This window comes from Nestor notabilis, unplaced genomic scaffold (genome assembly GCF_000696875.1).
Source record: "Nestor notabilis isolate BGI_N333 unplaced genomic scaffold, ASM69687v1 scaffold26680, whole genome shotgun sequence".
In the NCBI taxonomy this organism is placed as follows: Eukaryota; Metazoa; Chordata; class Aves; order Psittaciformes; family Psittacidae; genus Nestor; species Nestor notabilis.
In genome coordinates this window covers 88,735-108,876 of record NW_009912929.1, presented here as the reverse complement: position 1 = coordinate 108,876, position 20,142 = coordinate 88,735, and positions in this window count along the sequence as shown.

Here is a 20,142-nt window from a genome sequence, read left to right as displayed (position 1 = left end):
AAGTCATTTAGTTTCTGTAATAAACTTGATTTTCATACGGTCATCTTAATACTTGGTTGTTGTAGCAGCACAAACTTTAATTCCCTTTCTCATTATAATGGAGGACGTATTTAATACTCTTTACTCTGGATTATTTTAGATGCCCGATTTGTGAATCAAGGAACCAGAGTCAGATGACAAAATTCAATGTACAGTCAGTGAAAACAGGTGATTGGGATTCTTTAGCAGAGGTGGCACACTGGGCACTAATTACGGTGTCAGCTATTCTGTATCTTAATCAATTCCAGTGATCTCATTTATGATTTTTACTCTACTGACAAGTAGTTATTCAAACAAGTAAATTGGCCATATATGTAATTTGCTTCTCAGACACAAAAGGCTTAAAATTAACAGGCTTTTTTCCCCTAGAGAAATCTTCCTCACTGCAGTGTGGTGTTCTGCTAATTATTCCTTTGTCCCTTTTTGCTTTGTAAAGGTGACAGAGAAACCTGAAAGGGATCAGTGTGTGCACGATGCAGCCAGCAGCGGCTCCATGACTGCTGCTGGCAAGGTTTGCTTGTACTCTGATGCCACCCCAGCCTGTGGATTCAGTGGTGCTAGTTTTCTGTGGTCTTGCATGAGTCTAAGTCTGTACCAGCACAGAAAAAATCAGGGTTTGAGACGGGAATCACCTGATATTTCCAAGATCAGCCTGTTTTGTCTGTTGCTGGGGTTGGAGAAGAGTGTTTTGTGGTATATGTTTGAAAACTAATAATGGAATATTGTAAATCAGAGGACTAAGCAGGGTGCCCGTTAAAAAGGTCCTTTTTATGAGATCTTCAAAATGGCTTGTTTTATTAATGCTGACAATGAGTACTTTCAAGATAAAGCCTTTCCCCTTTGTTGTGTTACAGGTGGTTTTTAAAACGATTTACAAAGAACTTTTTTTTCTTTTTTCATGCTGTTAAAGCAAATTGGTATGTAATTAGATTTATATAGTGAATAATCTTATTTGCATATCCAATTAATTCTTCCTGTTTTAATTTGTTAGGGTTGGATTCACATTAGTAGTAAAAAATAACACTTAAATTATCAAAGATTCAAATTTTCTTTTACTATAATTTGTTCAAGATGTTGCATTAAAACTTGGTCCTGAACTTCCTCTTCCTTTCAAAGGCAATTAAGTAACATGGAAAAAGGCAATCTAAAGAAAACTAACCTGTGTTGTAAAAACAGTAATGGTCTACTTAAGCTGACCGAAGCAAATGCAGTGTGGATTTAGGCTTTTAAAAGATCTTCTCATAGAGTGGTTTTGGCTGGAAGGGACCTTTAAAGGTCATCTAGTCCAATCCCTCTGCCATAGGCAGGGGCACCTTCTACTAGACCACGTTGCTCCAAGCCCTGTCCAACCTGGCCTTGAACAGTTCCAGGGATGGGGCAGCCACAGCTTCTCTGGGAACCTGTGCCAGTGTCTCACTACCCTCATAGTAAGCAATTTCTTCCTAAGACCTCACTTAAATCTACCTTCTTTCAGTTTAAAGCCATTCCCCTTTGTCCTATCCCTACATGCCCTTGTCAAAAGCCCCTCTCCAGCTTTCTTGTGAGCCCCTTTAGGCACTGGAAGCTGCTCTAAAGTCTCCCTGGAACCATCTCTTCTCCAGGATGAAAAACCCCAATTCTCTCAGGCTCGCTCTCTCTCACATAGGAGAGGTGCTCCAGCCACTGGAGCATTTTCGTGGCCTTCTCTTGACTTGCTCCCACAGGTCCATGTCTTTTCTGCTCTGAGGACTCCAGGAGTCTTCAGGTCTAGAGATGTCCAAAGGCTGTGTATAATTTTCAGCTGCAGATATTGGTAGACTTTGTGAGCGTTAAGAGGATGGACTGTTCTCCAGTAATTTTAGTTGTCAGTTCTGGAGATGTCCCTTGAAGAAGGAGCACTTTTTTTGAAGACGTGTATCATTTTGATTATCTTGACTTCTCACAAGTGTATTCAGAAATGCAGAAGATAAGTAAATAATAGAAGAGGAACCTGATTTAAGAAGCGTTAACACGCCTTAAATTCCACACATTTCAATGTAACAGGGGGGTGTTTAGCACCTGTGAAAATGATGCTACTTCCTTATGTGTGTAATTTTAGCAGCTTCCTGTAGACCTTCACAACTTTATTAGCTATTCAGAGGGTTGGGATTTTTCAGATGCAGTCCAAGAAAAATTCCATTTTTGCTCTGAACTGGGAAATAGCTTGGCACAATCCCTGCTTATAAATCATGCCGACTGAAAGGAGAGCTCTTGGGCTGTGGAAGTGCTCAGGAGATACTACCAGGGGTGAAAAGTCGGCAAGCCAAATATTTATTCAAATGTGCAGAAGCCAGTTTGTTCCCGGCAAGCATGAGACATACAGGTTGTAGTTCTGCTTCCCAGTTACCCTTACAGCTGATTTTGAAATGGGGAGCAAAGACGTGTTAGCTGTGGAGGAAAAAACAAAGAGATTGATGAATCATTTATAAAAGGTCAGAACAGATACATTGTAACCTGAAATTAAAGTGATATTTCAGTGCAGTGAAAGTGCAGGCACGTAAAGGGGACTGGAACCACTCTGGCAGGTGAGAACCTATTAATTCGAAGTAGAAACATCAGTCCAAAACGTGTCATTACAGCTGTGCAGATAAAAAAGAAGGTGAAATATTGTTTGCCATGGTGAGAAAGGCACCATTAAGTGTTTAATGATGTCTTCATTTAATGTCACTTGAAGCATTCGGTAAATGTGGCATGTAATATGTGCCTAAGCTTCACAGTGCAGTTTTACCTCCAGTCTTTCAATTCAGAGGCGATTTCAGTGCAGAGATCAGGCATGGTGTGATGTCTTCACCCAAATGCTTACAATGCAGTGATTACCCATGAACTCAAGACCAGCAAGGGTGCAGTCATGCTGCTGCTGTTAAACTACCACAGTGAAAAATGTGTGGGCTTTAGTAGGCTAAAGTTGTCACAGTGCAGGTGGATGCACATAGTTCGTCTTCCATATGGGATGAGAAAACCTTGCCTGAACTTTACACATATACACAGGAGTGCATTATTTTGTTATTATTATTACTATTGTTATTATTTTAAAGTGTTCCTTGGGCTTTTAAGAGATTTTTGGATGTACTCCTCTTGTGGCTGGGAAGAATCTTCTATCCCTTGGGAAGATGTCTGCCCATCTGTCAGAGTATCAGTTGATACAAGCTACCTATTTTTAACCTTTTCTAACAACAAGCTTGCTGCTCACCTCTGAGTGCCCTTCACCCTTGTTGCAATGAGATTGATGGCAGAGGTATCTGCTCTTCTCATTAAAGTTTAGGGTGTTGATTTCGGTTTTAATAACACTTTATTTCATCTTTGCTTCAGTGTATCTCTGCTTTTATTTGATTTCAACATTTTGAGCACCTTGTTCTGCAAAATGTTAACTGTTACCAAAAAAGCAGTTTTGTTCTTTTTGTGTAAGAAGCAGGCCATGGAGTTGTGTATTAGCATGTGTAAGTAGCAGTTTGTTACTGCTATTGGATGAAAAGAAAACTTGATTACAAGGAAAAAAAGTCATAAATGGTTGACTCACAAAGCCTAAAAATCCATGGGGCTCCCTTCTCTCTATTTGACATCCATAGACAACTGGGCTTCATGTCCATTGACTTCAGACAAAAAACGTCTCATGATGACAGCAGATGGGTTGTACTGGGACTGAACAATTCAAAAGGCTTTAGCAGAATGTGTGATACTGAAAGGGAGATGAATGAAAAATTGGTGTACCATGAAGCTGCTTCAAAGTGAGCAGGGGACATTGTGGAGTAAAGGGTTAAGAACTGAAAATAAAACCACCGTATTTAAATGATTTAATAAATGAGGAAAATATTACCATAATTACCTTGCAGTGATTTGAAATGTGTCCTGAGGTAAATTACATTGGATCCTAATTAGCAACTGTTGGTTATTAGCTAAATCTGGTCCCAGGGAAAAAAAATAAAATTAAATAGGTACAAGCATGTAGCAATTGGCTGCATCCCCAAACTGCATCTGAGGTCCTGTTTTGTACTATTTCTACTAAAAGGTGAAGTAACTACTGCAGATCCATGGTAGTCTGCCTGCAGGTCACAGGAAACACCTCAGCTGTGTTGCAGCCAGACAGTGTGAAATAGAAATAAGGTGACAATTGGTGGCAAAACAATTTCTGTGTGCTGGTTTTATCTCATGAGGAACAACTACATCCTTCTATTTAGTAATAAAAATAAATTGCATAACAGGGCCTGTGGCCCTGGTAGCTTTGCCTATAGCTGTAAGATATGACTAGGTATACAGATAATATATTCTCTCTCTTGTTCTCTTTAATCCATCCGCCTGCTTACTTTGTAAACTGTACTTGACCAAGCTACAAACAGCTCATAGTTTCTAAGGGCAGGAAAAGACAGTACACGTCCCTGCATGTCGGAAAACTAAGTGAAAATGACCTCTAGCTTCAAGGCACTTATTGAAAACCTATTTTAAATTGAATACACAAGCCAAGATAATACAGGCTGTTTGATGAGAAACATTAGAGAAATCCATAACACGAGGCTTTTTATTATAGGTTTATTACATCAATCTCTGCAGTGGGTAATGGAACTTGTAAATATACTCTTATGTAGGAGTCTCCTTGCGGGCTTTTTATTCATGCTGAAGTAAGCACAGCAAACTTATTTGCTGTCAGGGTACAATGAATTTAAGATTAGTATTTATTTTGGTTCTAAAGAGGTTTTGCTTTTGTGAATTGGAAGTTGGCGGAACAGCTGGAGAAGAGGAGGTGGGAGCTGCAGGGGAGCGCAGGGAGTAAATGAGTTTTCCAAGCAAACCGCTGGTGCCCACACGGGGTGTGGGGGGTGCATTCACACCATGGGGTGTGGGTTGTGTGCTTCGCTACTCGCTTCAGTGGTTCTCCTCTCCTTCGGGAGGAAAGAGTTGCTTTGTTTAAGAAGGAGCTTGCTGGTTTTCCAGTGAATAAACCCAGCCAGGTGAAAAATCATCTGTGGGATTAGAGAAATGTTTAAGGGAAATATTTACTGCATTGCCATGCATACAAACATGCTCACAGTGTACTTTTTACTGTACACATTTGTTCTTTAGTATTAAAATACTTCTAATCCTTTTCTAGAGGTAAGCAAAGTTATACTGATGCAGCAGTAAACCGGCATGCTTTTGCTTACTTGGTAACACAAATGTATTCAGTACGTTTGTACTGAATAAAGAGTCAAAGGAAAAGTTTACACAGAAGTTCAAAGGACAAAAAGAGTTAAAGCTTTAACAAAGTTAACAAAAAAAAAAAAAACCAAACCAAACTTGCAAGCTTTTAAGTCTGTTCATTGGAGGATATAATAATTAATTGGTAGTTGACTTAATATAGGGGAAAACCTCCTTAATTAGAGGATATTAATTGCAAGGACCAGAATCCTGTTGAGGTGTCAAGTGAAGTCAGCATTTAACACCTGACTTTAACAGCTTGACTGTTGCAGTTAATTCCTGTTCTAATTATAGGGGTATATTTTCATTCATACAATACCAGGCAAAATGTGTTGTCACCAGGCTGCATATGGCTGCAATCGCATATAAAATACATCTTTTAAATTTTTTCATTGCATAGCTCAGGTATATTTTTGAATTGCAAAGCTTAATTCACATCACACAACCTTCAGGCAACAAGTTGATTGCAACTGAAATCTGCATTTTTCTAGAGATGGAAAAAAATGCAGTGGAGAACTTGAGACCAGTTCTGAGGCAAAGGCTTCACCAGCTCGAGGTGGCTGGACAGAGGCAGGACTTGAAGCTCCCCTGGGTGATGTTGCCTGCAGGGTAATGGGTGTTGAATATGTGTAGACTTACTTTGTAAGCAATGAGCAAACCTCTCTGAGTGGTGGAGTATCCAGTTTTGTAAACAGCTACACTTCATAGCAATGTAGTATGAAGGGATGTATTTTATGTTGGTGCAGAATAAACAAGATCAGGTTTGAGTGATGTTTTGCATTTCCAACGTTGACAAAGATCATAATGGAGTTCAAGACAGATTATTATTGAAGAATGAAGGATGTGTATATTTAAGGTCTGAGGGTAACAAATGTGCTGGTACTATGAAACCACTGCTGTGTCAAACTCATGAGAGAGAAACCGTTCTGTTTATCCACCTGTTTGGGCACTTCCTTGTGTACTAGACACTGATGATGACGTGCATCAGCAGATAGTGCAGTGTTATTTTTGTTATACAGTTGTAAATGTATTAATTATGTATTATCATTTCCATCTCATGTATATTTTAAAAGGTAGTGATTCTAAAAAGGCATTTGTTGTCATGTCTTTCAACTTTTTTTTTTTGCTGCCTCCTTAGTGCTCCTACGAACTTCTCATGTGAAGCACTCTCAGGTACAACGGATTGAGCAGCAAATGGGTCAAGGGAATCTTACTCCATGGCGTTGATTTCTTGCCGCTCAGAGAACAATGCTCTGGTGAGGTGGCAGAATGCTATCAGAGTGATCTGTAAAGAATTAGTCTCTGTTTAATTACTTGGTCTGCAAACTCTTCATTATGGAGTGTGGTGGTGGTGTTCTTGAAGAAGGTAAAACCAAAGCTCTTCGTTCCAGATAAAAGGCAGTCTACAGAAATGATTTGTCTTTGAAGCATCTAAAAAAACAAGCAGGAGGTGCTTTGTAGTGCATTCTCAATCCAGTATAATCCTTAGTTTTCAAAACAGAGAACACCATTATTTTAATTTTCGTGGAAAAAATTGCTGGAGCAGTGCACATTATTCCCATTACCCATTAAGGCTTCTCTTCACTAGAATGAAATTAAATTATTTTAGTTACTTTTCTTGCTTTTAACCTCTGACTTGTAATTTACCAAAAGAAAAAAAATGACCCGCTATCCTGGAGCTGGTTGTCTCCCAATCGCCAAGTGTTGCAGATGATCACAGCGTTCAGATAAGTAATGCAGGTCATCGCTGATTTCGGCATTGTCCTGATATTTGGGGCTATTTTTAGTAAAACACAGCAAAGAATAACATTTATTAGTTTGCACTGGAGTTCTAATCTAGGACTTTTATAAAGGCCCCAGCAACCTACTGGTTTGGCATGATAAGACATTATGTAGTGACTGATTTATTCCACTGGGTCATATCAACAGAGTAAAATATAATTTCTTGTTGAACAATAAAATAAATGTATTTTTTAAATAGAAAGTAATAGGCCCCAGTCAGGTGACTTTCTCTTGAAGAAATACACATGATCTCCCTTCTAGTTGACTTTTGAGTTGCTCTGTACATTGATACTGAATTTTGGTTTTATCCCTAGTCATTCTATTGCAGTGCACTTCTTCAGGGCTTTTCCTCATGTCCTTTGTCTAACAGCAAAACAAGAGCCTCCTTGGGGGGACAACTAGCTCTATTTCATCCCTGGAGATGCAATCATTTTATGTTTATCCTCAATGCCTCTGGGTGACAGGATGCAGGCAGTTCTCAGTGCAGGCACACAGAGAGGACAGGCTCCTGTAAAATGCCATGTGGTTGGTCAGCTTGCTTGCTTGGCTGCTTCTTGGTCCCCATGCTAGTGGGAAAGCCTTGGAAGATGTGGTAGACCGTTGTATCTATCATAGTGACACTGGTTTGCAAATCATTCATAGAAAATGCTGTTTGCATCAGGACAAAGTCTAATCTGAAGTGCCTGTTCACAAGTCACTACATTTTGTATAATGTTTGTGTTTGAAGTATCAGCATCCTCCTGGTGACGACCCAGAAGTCTCCGTAAGCAAAGAAAACTGAAACTTTACCTTTGGGATAGGCTGCACTGTGTGGTAATTGCTGCTCTTTGATGTCCTTGTATTGCATTAAGGACTGTTTCCGGGAGTGGTTTTCTCCTGTTATAAGAAACACCTTAAAAAGGAGCTTTTCTTCCCAAAGCCACCCTGGGTGGTGGAGGTTTAAATGGGCTGTTAGATATGAACTCTGTCTCTGGGGCAGCCCCACCATGCTGCTCTTTGAAAGTGAGTGAGGAATGTTTGAAAGCTTAAGCTGGTAGTGTTACATGACATAGAAGAAAGATTCTACTCACAAATGCCATCAATCTGAGCACTTTTTGAGGGTGATAAATTGCAGTGTAAGAAGTCATAAAAGTCAGGGTTTTGACAGCTATTACTGATACATTTTCCCTGCTGCACTACTTAAAGTTCATAACATTTTTAAAAAATTAAAGGTATACGTGCAACCCATGGGCAGATTGTACAGATTGTGCTCCCAGTTGCTCTTTTGATGTTTTACTGATTGAACTTCAGGAGCTTTATTTAAGCCAACCTCAATTTGACATTCAGTGGCATTAACTTTAATGCCAGGTTTGTGTGGGATCTCATGTTTGCATGTCTCTGTATGCACAAAGGGGCTGGTTCTCCTAACGGGCGAGACCCTCCAGAATAAAGAGGGGTAAATGGTGACTTTGAGAAGAAGGGTTGCAGAGTCTCTGGGGGCACTGCAGGTCCCTGTACTAAGAGTGGTTGTGCAGAGCAGGACATGGTTGCTGGTGGTTGGTGTACACTGGCAGACGGAGCTGCAGCAGCTCCCCTGTGCTCATGGCTTTTCTCCATGCAGGGAATCATCCGTTGGAGAGAGAGAATGCTTTATGTTCCTCTTCTGCTGAGGGTCACAGAAACATTAAAAAATTAAAGAAATTGAAGGACACCTCCTCAAAGGTGCCCTGAATCGGTGCAATTCTGCTGACGGATGAAGTTACAGAGATTTGCACCAGCTGAGGTGCCAGCCTGGTCTTGAACAGCAGACTTCAAATGCCTTAAATCCATTTATATAACACCTGGAGATTATAGCATTGGGTCCTGTTTACAGGATTAAACACTTTCTTGCTTTAGCAGCAATGGGAAAACCTAGTGAGGTTTTCCTGTCCACAGCCAGCAGCCTGCTCAGCATCGTGAAATTGTGCAGTGTGATGCCTGGCACGTCTCAAGAGGGCATGCAGTACAGCAAGGGCTGGAAGAAGGACTTTGTTTTACTCCTTTGTGTAACTGTGAAAGAGAGGTTATTCTCTTTTCCTAAATAAGTTGGTTATGTTTAAACACCAGATACCCAGGACGCCATCAAGCTGCACTCAAGGCAGCTGGAGACCATTACAAGTTGATGCCAAATTTTGCACCAAAATTATGAATATATTACATTATAAACAGGAGTTTTCCCCTGTCTCACCATTCTTTCAGTACCATTGTCAATGGTTATATTGAGATATTGTCTGTTTTTCTTAAGGCAAGAGCTGAACTTGCTAGAAATAGTAGCAAAAATGTGGTATAATACTTGAAATGAGGCAGATGCTTGAAAGGTGCCTGTGCCGGTAGTGTGATAGGAAGCACACAAACCCCATGCCCACCTTATTCCCACGTTACTGAATATGAAGTATTTGCTCATGGGGCCATGTGTGAAACATCATGTTGAATTTGTAGCATACACACATGCTGTAGGGAGCTACATATCCTAAGAAAAGGAGTTTGGAAGGGGCTGTGAAAGGCTCCAGTGCTGAAGTACAGGTGTGGTGGTCCTGCAGCCTTCCCAGGGCTTGAAAATTAACAAGTATTGTCCTTCATAGCCACGGCTGTTGTATCTTGGGAGAAACCATACTCATCTTCCATGAGCTCTTTTCTTACTCTTTCGTTATATTGGAATTCAGATACAAAAATTGCAAATCACAAGTGTTTTTGCAGCAATGTGTTTACAATTTAATTCCACTGCGGTGTTAATTCCACTGTCTCTGTTTTCATACACTCATCTATGTTAAATGGTTGTCAGTTAAATAAAAGCTGCATGTCTTAACTGCATCTGACTAGCACCTTCAGTTGACTAACATGGGAGAAGATACAACTCCAACAGGCAGAGATGATGAAACTTCATTCCTGTGTCCTGTTACAGTTTTGCTCCAGGGATAAGCAAATGTTCAAGTATTGCCAAAACCAAGCAGACAAGGAGAAATATGCATATTATGTATTGAGTTAAGAAATAACTGGTTTACTTTCTATTTTGCTCATGTTTTGTGCCTGTTGGTTGGCAGTAAGTCAAGCATGCTAGCTGAATGCTGGTCTCCTAGGAAAGCATTCCTGATATTCCCATAAATACTCAGCAGCACTATGTACTCTGGGCATAAGCAAAGGCTTGTTATAGCAGTTCTCAGCACTGCTCTTATTACTGTGCAACCGAGTGTCAAAGTCATCCCTGATCTATTCTCTTGACTACAGCGTTATGTTTTCTTGTCATAATTGCAAAGTGTGTGCTCATGACCCAGAATAAGCAGTGCTTCATGGACAAACTGAACCACCACACCTGCATTTTCTAACCAGTGCCACAGTGCACATGAAGTAATTGGTCTTTTGCTCTAAGTGTGCCAGTCTAATGATCCCTTGCTTGCTGCTACCCAGGAGCAGTATTGCACCACTCACAAGGTGCTGGTAATTCAATCTGCTTGTTCACAAATATGTCAGAAGGGAATCCATTGCCTAACCTCTCTGCAAATAGCGAGATAAAATGTTGGCAAGAATCAGCTTTACTTCTGATAGTGGCTAATGTACTTAAACCTGAAAACTACAAACGGGCTACACCTTGGAGCAGCATGCCAGAGAGAGTTCCTTTCACCGTGCAGAATTCCATGGAGCTGGGCTCCTCCATCAGTTGAGAGCCTGTACACATTGCCAGAGTTGTCCTTGTTTTTCAAGCAGGAGATGATACAGAGGTTATAGGTTGTTGCACCCGGGACTTCTCTTTTCTAAGACTCCAGGATTTTAAAGGAAAAAGGCTTTTTCAACATGAGTACTTTATAACGTTTTAGTATCTGCTGGTGGGGTGGGGAGGATAACATTTGTTAGCCTGGCTTTTACACACTTTTGTTATTACATGAAAGATTAAAATCAATTGAAGTTCAGGGAGGTATTTCAGAAAGGAAATATGTAGCTTTAAAATATGCACAAAGACCTGCTACTTCTGCTTTTTTTAATATTCACTTCATAGTCCCTGTCATACTCAAGACAACTGAAAAATCTTACAATAATAGGTGTTCTTGGAAGACAGCAATTATATCAACACGTTAAACTTTAGTAATAAATCAATAGGTAATTAGTACAGACCTTTGAAATATTTACAATACTTTATCCACAAATAGCTCTATAAAAGTGCAACTTTGGGAGGAGGTTGAAGAATGGTTAAAGGCAACTTTGTGTGCACAGTAATGTGCTGTACTGGGGCTTGGTCAGAGGTGGAGGTAATGTCAAACTGATCAGGTATAAATATAAAGGCTTCCAGTAGTTTAGGATGCTAGCAACAGCTTTCTGAAAGAATTTAACGGATTCAGATCTCTTTCTAGGCAAAAGCCATTTTTAGCCTGTATTGTAGTCTTTGCCCATTGCATCCAGGACTTGTTTTCAACAGGGATGGAAAAAAAACAGCCCAGTATAAATTTCTAGCTACAAGATAGAGATGCAATAAGGATTTGTAGACCCTGGGAACAGTCCTCGTGGCTGGACTTTGCCTGTGCTTTCCTGGGAGGTTACAAGATGGCTCTGGAAGCCACCAGTGCTGTTGGCACAGGGCTATGAGAATCTGAGGCCACAATTCATCAGGCATGGGATGTGGCTGCTACCCCCACTGTGGACACATCACCTGCATACATGGTGATGGACTGAAGGTAATGGATTGAGGCAAGATGTTTCAGAGCTGCTCTTCAGTGGTTAGGATTAGTGCCATGAATGGAGTACACCATGAGCTGCAATTGTATCTCCCTTAAGAAGCAATTTCTCTGTCATTGACTGACCTCCTCAGTAGAAAGTGTCATGTATTGAGTTGAAAGAATTAAAAGACACATAAATGATGAAACAGATTAACTAGTATTTCATCTAAGGCTCTATATAATCCAGTCACTGGAGATGCTTTGAACTCAATTCTTAAATATACAGTATTTAAAAGCAGATTGGCAAAATGATGTTTGCATTGGCAAGTAAGTGTCGTTTTCAAGATTATCAGTTGCAGTTGAAGTACATAGCAGGGAGTTACATGTAAATGAGCACAGCCCTGGCGGGTGATGTCCATCACACCTGCCATTTCACTTCCATTTGCAGAGGACTTGTACTAGCCCCAGCATTTGGTCGCTATGGATGTGTTCGTTTTGTCTCCATGTACACTTGTGAAACAAGAGGAACATGAGCTAATGTGAAAGTATGACTATTTTTTCTCTTGTAACCAGCAGATCTGATGAATTAAGTACCGACACAGTACTCTTGAGTTGTTATAGCAATGATCGTAGGGGAGAATGAAGAAGAAAACTGAGGAAAATTTATCCAACAACTGAAGAGGCAAGTCATGTGTCTTGACCAGGGCTCAGTTCAGCAACTTGCTAATGGCATCCTGGCAGATGGATTTCTCGTCACAGCTCAAATCCATGAGAGCTGCATGTGCACAACAACAACAAAACTAATTTAAGCTGCCTACATCCCATAGTTAAGCCCAGAAGAACAAACAGTTTAATGTAGGTTTTTAGATAATTCAGGTTTAGTGTTCTTATTCCTAGTGACAGAATAGGCTTGAACACATTCAGAATAGATATGTTATGCAGCAGCTTTTGAGAACCCTGTGGAACTGTGCTATTATTCATCTCAAAAGCAGAATGTATGTCTTTGTTACTTCAAGAAGAAAAATGTGCCCTTATTTATTTATTTATTACTGCTCAATGGAAACAATAGATGTATTGTGCTAGGTAAGGACAGAATTTTAATCTCCTGTCATAATCCTGTGTTTCTGGGGTTGGATATATAACTCTGCTGAATTATTTCCTCAGGGCTAGAGCTTAACTTATAAGACATCAGAACAAGCCTGATTATTATTTATGTATTTACAAGTATCTTTCAAAAATATCCCTTTGGTCATTTCTACTATTTCAGTACTGGAGATCAATAAATAATCTGATCATTAATGAATAAGAGGCCAGTTCTGTGCTACCTTTTGTATCTGATCTTTTGGCAAAGGACCTGCAGATGCCCCAGTGCTATTCTATTGCACTACAGTTATTATTACTCTTGTTACTGTCTCATAATTATTCATAGCTCTACTGTGGGCTGTATCATCCTTAATGGAGCAACACAAGTTTATCTGTTTATTTTCCTGATGTTGGCTGTGATGACTCAGGGAGAAGACACTTGGAGAAGAAACTTGTGATTTTCTGCAGTAATGGAGAAATGTGCTTTTATCATACACTGAAGAGAACATCTGTGGTGATAATCATGCTGTTGACTTACTAAGAGAACACAAATTACGTTCTATTAAATAAGGTTTTTGTTGTAGGACAAGTCACTCATTATGCTGCATTGGGAACTGCCTCCTCCTGGCTGTCTAGACTCGGTAAATGAGGCACAGGGAAAACTTGCTGCTTTTGCATGTGTGGATCAGGTAGCAAGACTTTATTTGAAAAGTGCTAACTTGCTGGCATTTCCTATAATTAATCATGTGGCATTTAAGTAGGTGGAATTACAGTACCGCTGTGGTGCAGGCAGGCAGTCTGAATGAGAGGTTTCACAGCTGAGCTCCCCGAGCTGGAGCCTGACCTGCGGTTGGCATTTGCACATTCGCAGTGGGACCCGGGCAGAGGCGGCTGGTGGGCTGGCTCCTGCCCTCTCCTGAGCTTTTGGACCCCAGGCTTCCCTCAGAGGTCAGAGCACACTTGCGTTGAGGTGGATGTGTTTAACCCTGCCTTTAATTCAAACTGCTCCAGATACTTGGGTCACCCATAAATAGTGTTGTCAGATCATTACTGTCTCCATTTCAAATTCTGGAGCTCTCCCATGCCAGCATTTATGACAGTGAAGATTTATTTTTTCCTGTCTTCTGGATGTTTGTGGTTGCATTACTGTCTCTGAGGAATATCTGACACTGCTTTTGAACTTGGGCATCAGATACTCGCCTCTCAGATGCCACCTGTCAAGCGTGGCTTCCCACTTTAACTGCACTTGTACTTTGTACAGCAGCGATCTGGGAAATTATGTCAGAAAAGAGGTGACAGTGGGAGGAGCTGCCTGGTTCGTGGTCCCTGTTGGAGTCCCGTGGGGTGCTCCAAACCATGCGCAATCCTGCAGCCTGGTGCTGCAAGCTGTCAGGAGAGAGGTGGTGGCTCTCTTACTCATCCAGCTTATTGCCCCAGAAGCAAGCCTGCTCAGACTGGGTGGGTGTTTTGCTCCCACAGCTCAGAGTATTGCAGTGGAACAGCAGAAAGTGCATCTTATGCAGTGGTGGGGTGATGATGGAAAGGAAGAGCCTCATCATTTGCTTCAGCTTTGCTGAAAGTATCTGATTACTGTTGTTGTTCCATTCTCTTTATCAATCTTGACTATTTTTCTTTCTTAAAGGTGTGGGCCAGCCATGGTGCAGTGGTAGGCAGGAACAGTGTGCAGCCCAATGGTGGAGGCAGGCTGGTGACCATCTCCAGAGATGCAGAGCTATGAGGCCCTTCCATTAAAAATAACACTTCATACATGACTTCTTCAATCTCCTTTTTTTAAAAAGCATTTTTTGTTTCTTTTCAATGGGAAGCACCTTTTGCAGGTCTTGTTCATTGAGAAGTCTACAGAATTATTTGCAGCGGTACTACCTGGTGTAAAAATTTCTTTCTTGTAATTTCAAAGCCATGAACAGTCTGTATGTGCAGTTGATGTTAATAGAACTAACAGGCAAAAAATAGAGAGCAAACCAGCAGCAAACCATCCAATTTAGTCTTTTACTGCTCAGGAGGATGTAACGCAGCTGACTAACCTTGAAGAGCAGGCTGTTGTGTTAATCAGCGATGCCCTTGAGCTGTCCTATCCATTTCACTTCTCAGTTTCCTGAAGAGTTGCTCTTCCCAAGGTGCAGTTTTGTCTTGAAGAAATACCGACTGTAGTGCTGTATGAAAACACACCAGCATACATAGCACGAAACAGTTCCCTCAGCAGCAAACAAGGAAAGGATTTTTATCATTTATACTGGATATACTCCAAGAATTCTCTCTTCAGTTTAGTTATTATCTTTCCTACAGTGTGGAATATTCAATTAAACCTTCTCTCAAATTGGCCATAACTTTCAATGAGAATTAAAGCAGTTCTATTTAGGTAACAGTATCTGTCACTGGGCTTAATGTTTGGAGAAAATAAGAATGGTTTCACCTGTTCATGTGAATTAACCTCAGCTGGCATTCACATTTCAGTTCCTCAAAAGCACAGAAAGACAAGCACTTAGCATCCTACTGGATGCGCTGGCTCTCAAGTTTAGGGTAATGGAGGGACACAATAAATATACCCTTCATTTGGAATGTATTTAAATTAATCTGGCCTTTTTTAAATATATTTTGTGATTCACTAAAGGGGAAAAAATATATCTCAGCAGAAGCTAGGATAGCAGAATGTTCTTCTAAATTATCTATCACATTCTGTCCAGTAGCATATGGGCATACATCTTGTACTGTGCTTAAAAATGTCTTATTTTATCATGAAATCTACTGAAATTTCCTATATCCTGCATCTTGCTGAAAGAAATACACTTCTCTCAAAGGAGGCAGACCCAGAGCAGTAGTACATTTGTTTCATCTGACAGGGAGGAAAAAAATGCTTTTTGGTAACCAATCTTGTTTGCAACTTGTCTTAAGCTGAGGGCAGCTCAGTGTTCATTCTGGGTTAACTCATTTCAGGCTCGAGCAAAAGAAACGTAACTCAGAAAAATAAAATCTGTCACTGAGAGAGTGTCTCAACAGTTAGCTTGTCCGGGAAGATTACTTATTGTATTTTCCTGGGACAGTAACAAATGTGTAAGGAGTAGCACAGGTTATGCAGCAGCTGCTGAATATCATAAAGGGCCAAGTGAGCTAAAATAACTGAGCAGCTTTCATGTGTATGTACATATGTGCACTGTTCAATGAAATGACCAAAAGAGAGCCTAGTAAACACAATTTGAAGGGCAAAGGAAAAGCCTGCTAAGCTCTGGAAAAAGCCTCCTTCTAGCATCGGTGGGCTTCTGTGGATCGGGAGACTAGTAGTGTTCATTAGTGATAAGCTAAAAATGTGTTATTGTCACTCTATGATCGCGAGTCCCTGAACATGATTGCAATAGAAATGAAGTTACCACTTTTATTAAAAAATAACAAAAAAAACCATAAAGTTCACATTTTTAAGTTCTCTGGATAGCAAAACATAGCTGCCACAAAACTAGACACTGTAATAGAGCAAAGGCATTTCCCTGTGCTGACACTACACATCTGAGATCCTTTTCTACGCAGAAACGTAAGTTAGTCAAAATTGGACTGTTTATGGTACAGGTGCTTTTAGTTTTCTGTCTGTAAGAATCTAGGCGGCAGTTTGTTTTATTTGTTAATGACTTATTTTGTATTTTTTGAACCAAATCATCCCCTTGTGTAAGCTACTGTGGCTCAACTCTTCTCACACACTGTGTTAGGATCTGGGCTGCAGTGATTTCAGTCACATATTAGACTGTAGCTGAAGATTAAATAGTTTGGACTTGCTTATCTTGGTTATACACAGGCAGCAATAAAGAAAGAAAGGCACTCAAACTAATTCCATCTACCCAATGTTTCGAGGTTTTTCCTCCTCTTCTGTTCCCCTGATATGCTGGCAGCTGTTTCAAAGCTTCTGAAAAACAAGTCATAGTTGTACCAGGGCTTCTCTTCTTGCTGGCTAACAGGAAGGGCAAGCATTTTTTCGCCATGTAAAAGCGGAATGTTAAACAGTGTCAGCAGCAGATGTAAGATTTAGAGGGTGGTTTCATTTGATCTTTTGTGAGCTTCTATTTTAGCTTAGGCAAATTATTTAGTCTTTTCACCTATTTGTGACTATTTCTGCCTTTGTAGTTCTATACCTTTTGTCTGATATGTTTTCTAAATTGTACCTTGCTCACCACTTAGGCAGATTGTAATGTTTCTTGCAAATGTAAATCTCTTTCAAACACCCCATTGCATCACATGGACCAATTTCGTTATACCTTGAAGACCAATGTCCCACCCTGGGACGCTACACCGTAACAGTCTGGGCCCTGGTCCTGCAGGTGATAAGGGTCCTGGATATATTTGGACCCTTAGATTTGTTTGCATGTGTGTTTCCTGACTCAGGTGAGCTATCTACTTTTTAATGCAAGGCATATTTTCTTGTGATGGGAGGAAGACCAAGAATCTGACCTTTATCCTGATGCGATATTAATTGGTACACCATAACTGAAATAACAGCAAGTGACAGTGTAGTGTGACTTGCGTCCTTTGTGGGGTGTGAAGCAGATGACACAGCTGATGCCACACATACCTGGGTCAGGATGGTTCACTAACTGGATGACCTGGGATGGTCAGCGTGTGCCTATCCCAGCACAGTCAAGCTCCTTGACTACGAGAGTTGAAGCAACTTGCGCACAGGACCTGAGCACCAGGCCAGGTTCTGTATTTCACAGATAGAAGACTGGATAAATTAAAATTTAATTCTCTTATTTTCAAACCCATTAGTATAGTACTCATATCTTTAATCTTTATGGGCCAGATTGTAATACTCTTTCTAAGAGTGAATGAGACTGAGCGAAGCAGCCCTGGGTCTCAGAAACGACTCAGGATATCATAATCTAGCTCCGTATGCTTTATAGTTGTTATTATCTTTTTCTGCTAGCAACAGTAAGTTGGACACAGGTATAATTTTAAAGCTAGAGATTATGTGAAATGTGTTTTGAATAGATCAGTCTCTGTCACATACTGTTAACATATAATTAAAAATAAAGATAAATACATCCGATATGACTATGCTTAATGCATTCTCTTTTGTGGCAGTGCCTGAGGGAGGAGACATGAGGGAGAAGTTGCTCCATTATAATGTTCTGGCAGAGCCTCTCTGAAATCTTTTATGGAGACCACAGAATTTTATCCCTGGAGTGCAGAGCTATTGTTCTTGTCCATAATATATCCAGCTGTTTTGCCAGTGTCAGAAGACATGAGGGCTATTCACATTCTCACCCTCCTCCCATTGGGAAGATGCATTGTCTCCTGCTCAGTCCTTTTTCTTTCTTATGTTTGTGTACATCCCATCATCTCCATTCATTCTTCTCTGACCTCCTGTACCCACAAATTCCCTCATATCCCTCAAGCTGGACTCCTGGCAGCTGATTAGACAGCAGCATGGCTGCCCTGGCCAGCGTGCCATCTGTGCTTGCATCCCTGTGAGTCCCTCCTCTGGGCAGCAAGGGAACCACGGGGACTGGCAGCAGCCTCGTGATGGCCCACACGATTGCCCTTTGCCCGCTGGTACTCTGCAAGAACAGAAGTCTACTGTAAAGATGATAGGGCAGAACATGATCAGAAAGAGTTCAAAAAATGCTAAAACAAGGCTCCTTCCATTCAGCTGGAAGCCTTTCTGACTGGGAGCAGTTTCACTGTGTTCTTGCTTGCATTGTACCTAGAGGATGAAGCTAGACATTGACACCGATGAGCAGAAAAGTCTCAATGAAAGCAAGATAGCTGATCTTTCCAGGGGAGAAAACTTGGTTACCTTTATGTTCGGAGCAGCTACTGTGAAAATGAAACTGTAATATGAACAGGATGGAGAGCAGTGAATTTCCGTTGTAGCTTTTTGTGGGTGTTTTGAGCAATATTGGTGTGTTTCATGAAGTCCTGTACTCTAACTGCACAGTGACATGCAGAGAAAAGCTGTACTTAGGGACCATTCCTGTTAACAAGGCTTGAAAAAGGATAAATTGATCAGATAACAATTTCAAATGTTTGATGAGAGAGAAAAGGAAATATGAATGAATTAATAACACAAAATATTAAAGTGTATTTGTAAAATAATAAAAAAAAAAAAAAAGTCCATACAAGGAAAGCTCCTACAAGTAATCCCCAACTTCGGACTGCTGTGAAATGACTGCTGAACTCTTTGAAGGTCATGTTAGGTTTTTTTGCCAAAATGTTTTCACTCTTCTACCTATATTTAATGTGAGTTTTTAATAGTCTGAAGCACACAAGCATGTAATGTGCTTGCTGGTGCGGTTTGTACTGAGCACTTGTGACCTTCATTCATGGGGATCATGACAAGGCACAGGGTATGGTACTTGGGGGATCCTTGTGGCATCACAGCTGGGAAAGGGCAGAAGATGGAAAAGGGCTTAGACAGCCATCGGTCCCATTTGAGGGGCTCATGCTCAGTTACACCCCATGACTGCAAAATGGTTACAGTCCCGGGTGGCAGAACCAGTTGTAATGGAGGGGCTTTCTGCGGGCTGTAAATGCTGGGAAACCTCTGGCTCACGTTACTGCATAGCTGTGTTTAATAATGTGGGGTTTTTTGGTGTACAGTGAAAAGATTTCAGTTTTTAAAGGCGAAAGTAAGCATTCTGATTTGAAGTGAGCTTTGCTGTGACAATAGAATCGTGCCATTCATTCCATTCATTGAACTTCGGGTTAAGTTTTGGTCTGTGCTCTGTTTAGTGCTGTCCTGGGTTCAGCTACAGCAGTCATTTTTTCTCCTTCTTAGTAGCTGGTGCAGTGCTGTGTTTTTGACTTTCAGTCTGGGAACAATGCTGATAACACCGATGTTTTTAGTTGTTGCTAAGTAATGTTTACTCTGACCAAGGACTTTCTCAGTCTCATGCTTTGCCAGAGAGGAGGGGAAGCCAGGAGGCAGCAGAGACAGGACACCTGACCCAAACTGGCCAAAGGGGTATTCCATACCACAGCACATCATGCCCAGTATAGAAACTGGGGGGAGTTACCCGGAAGGCCCAGATCGCTGCTCGGGCCGGGCTGGGTATCGGTCGGCGGGTGGTGAGCGGTTGTGTCCTTTTCCCTTGGTATTCCTCTTATCATTATTATTGGTAGCAGTAGTGGTTTGTATTATTCCTTAGTTACTGGAGAGCTGTTATCTCAACTCGTGGGAGTTACATTCCTCCAATTCTCCTCCCCATCCCTCCAGGAGCGGGGGGAGGCAGGCAAAGGGGGGGAGTGAGCGAGCGGCTGCGTGGTTCCAAGTTGCCGGCTGGGCTTAAACCACGACAAGTGCACAGACGTTTTTGTGAATGTTGACTCCACATGATGTTCAGTGACTTTTTGGGGAACAAAAAATAATATGTCTGTTATAAATAAA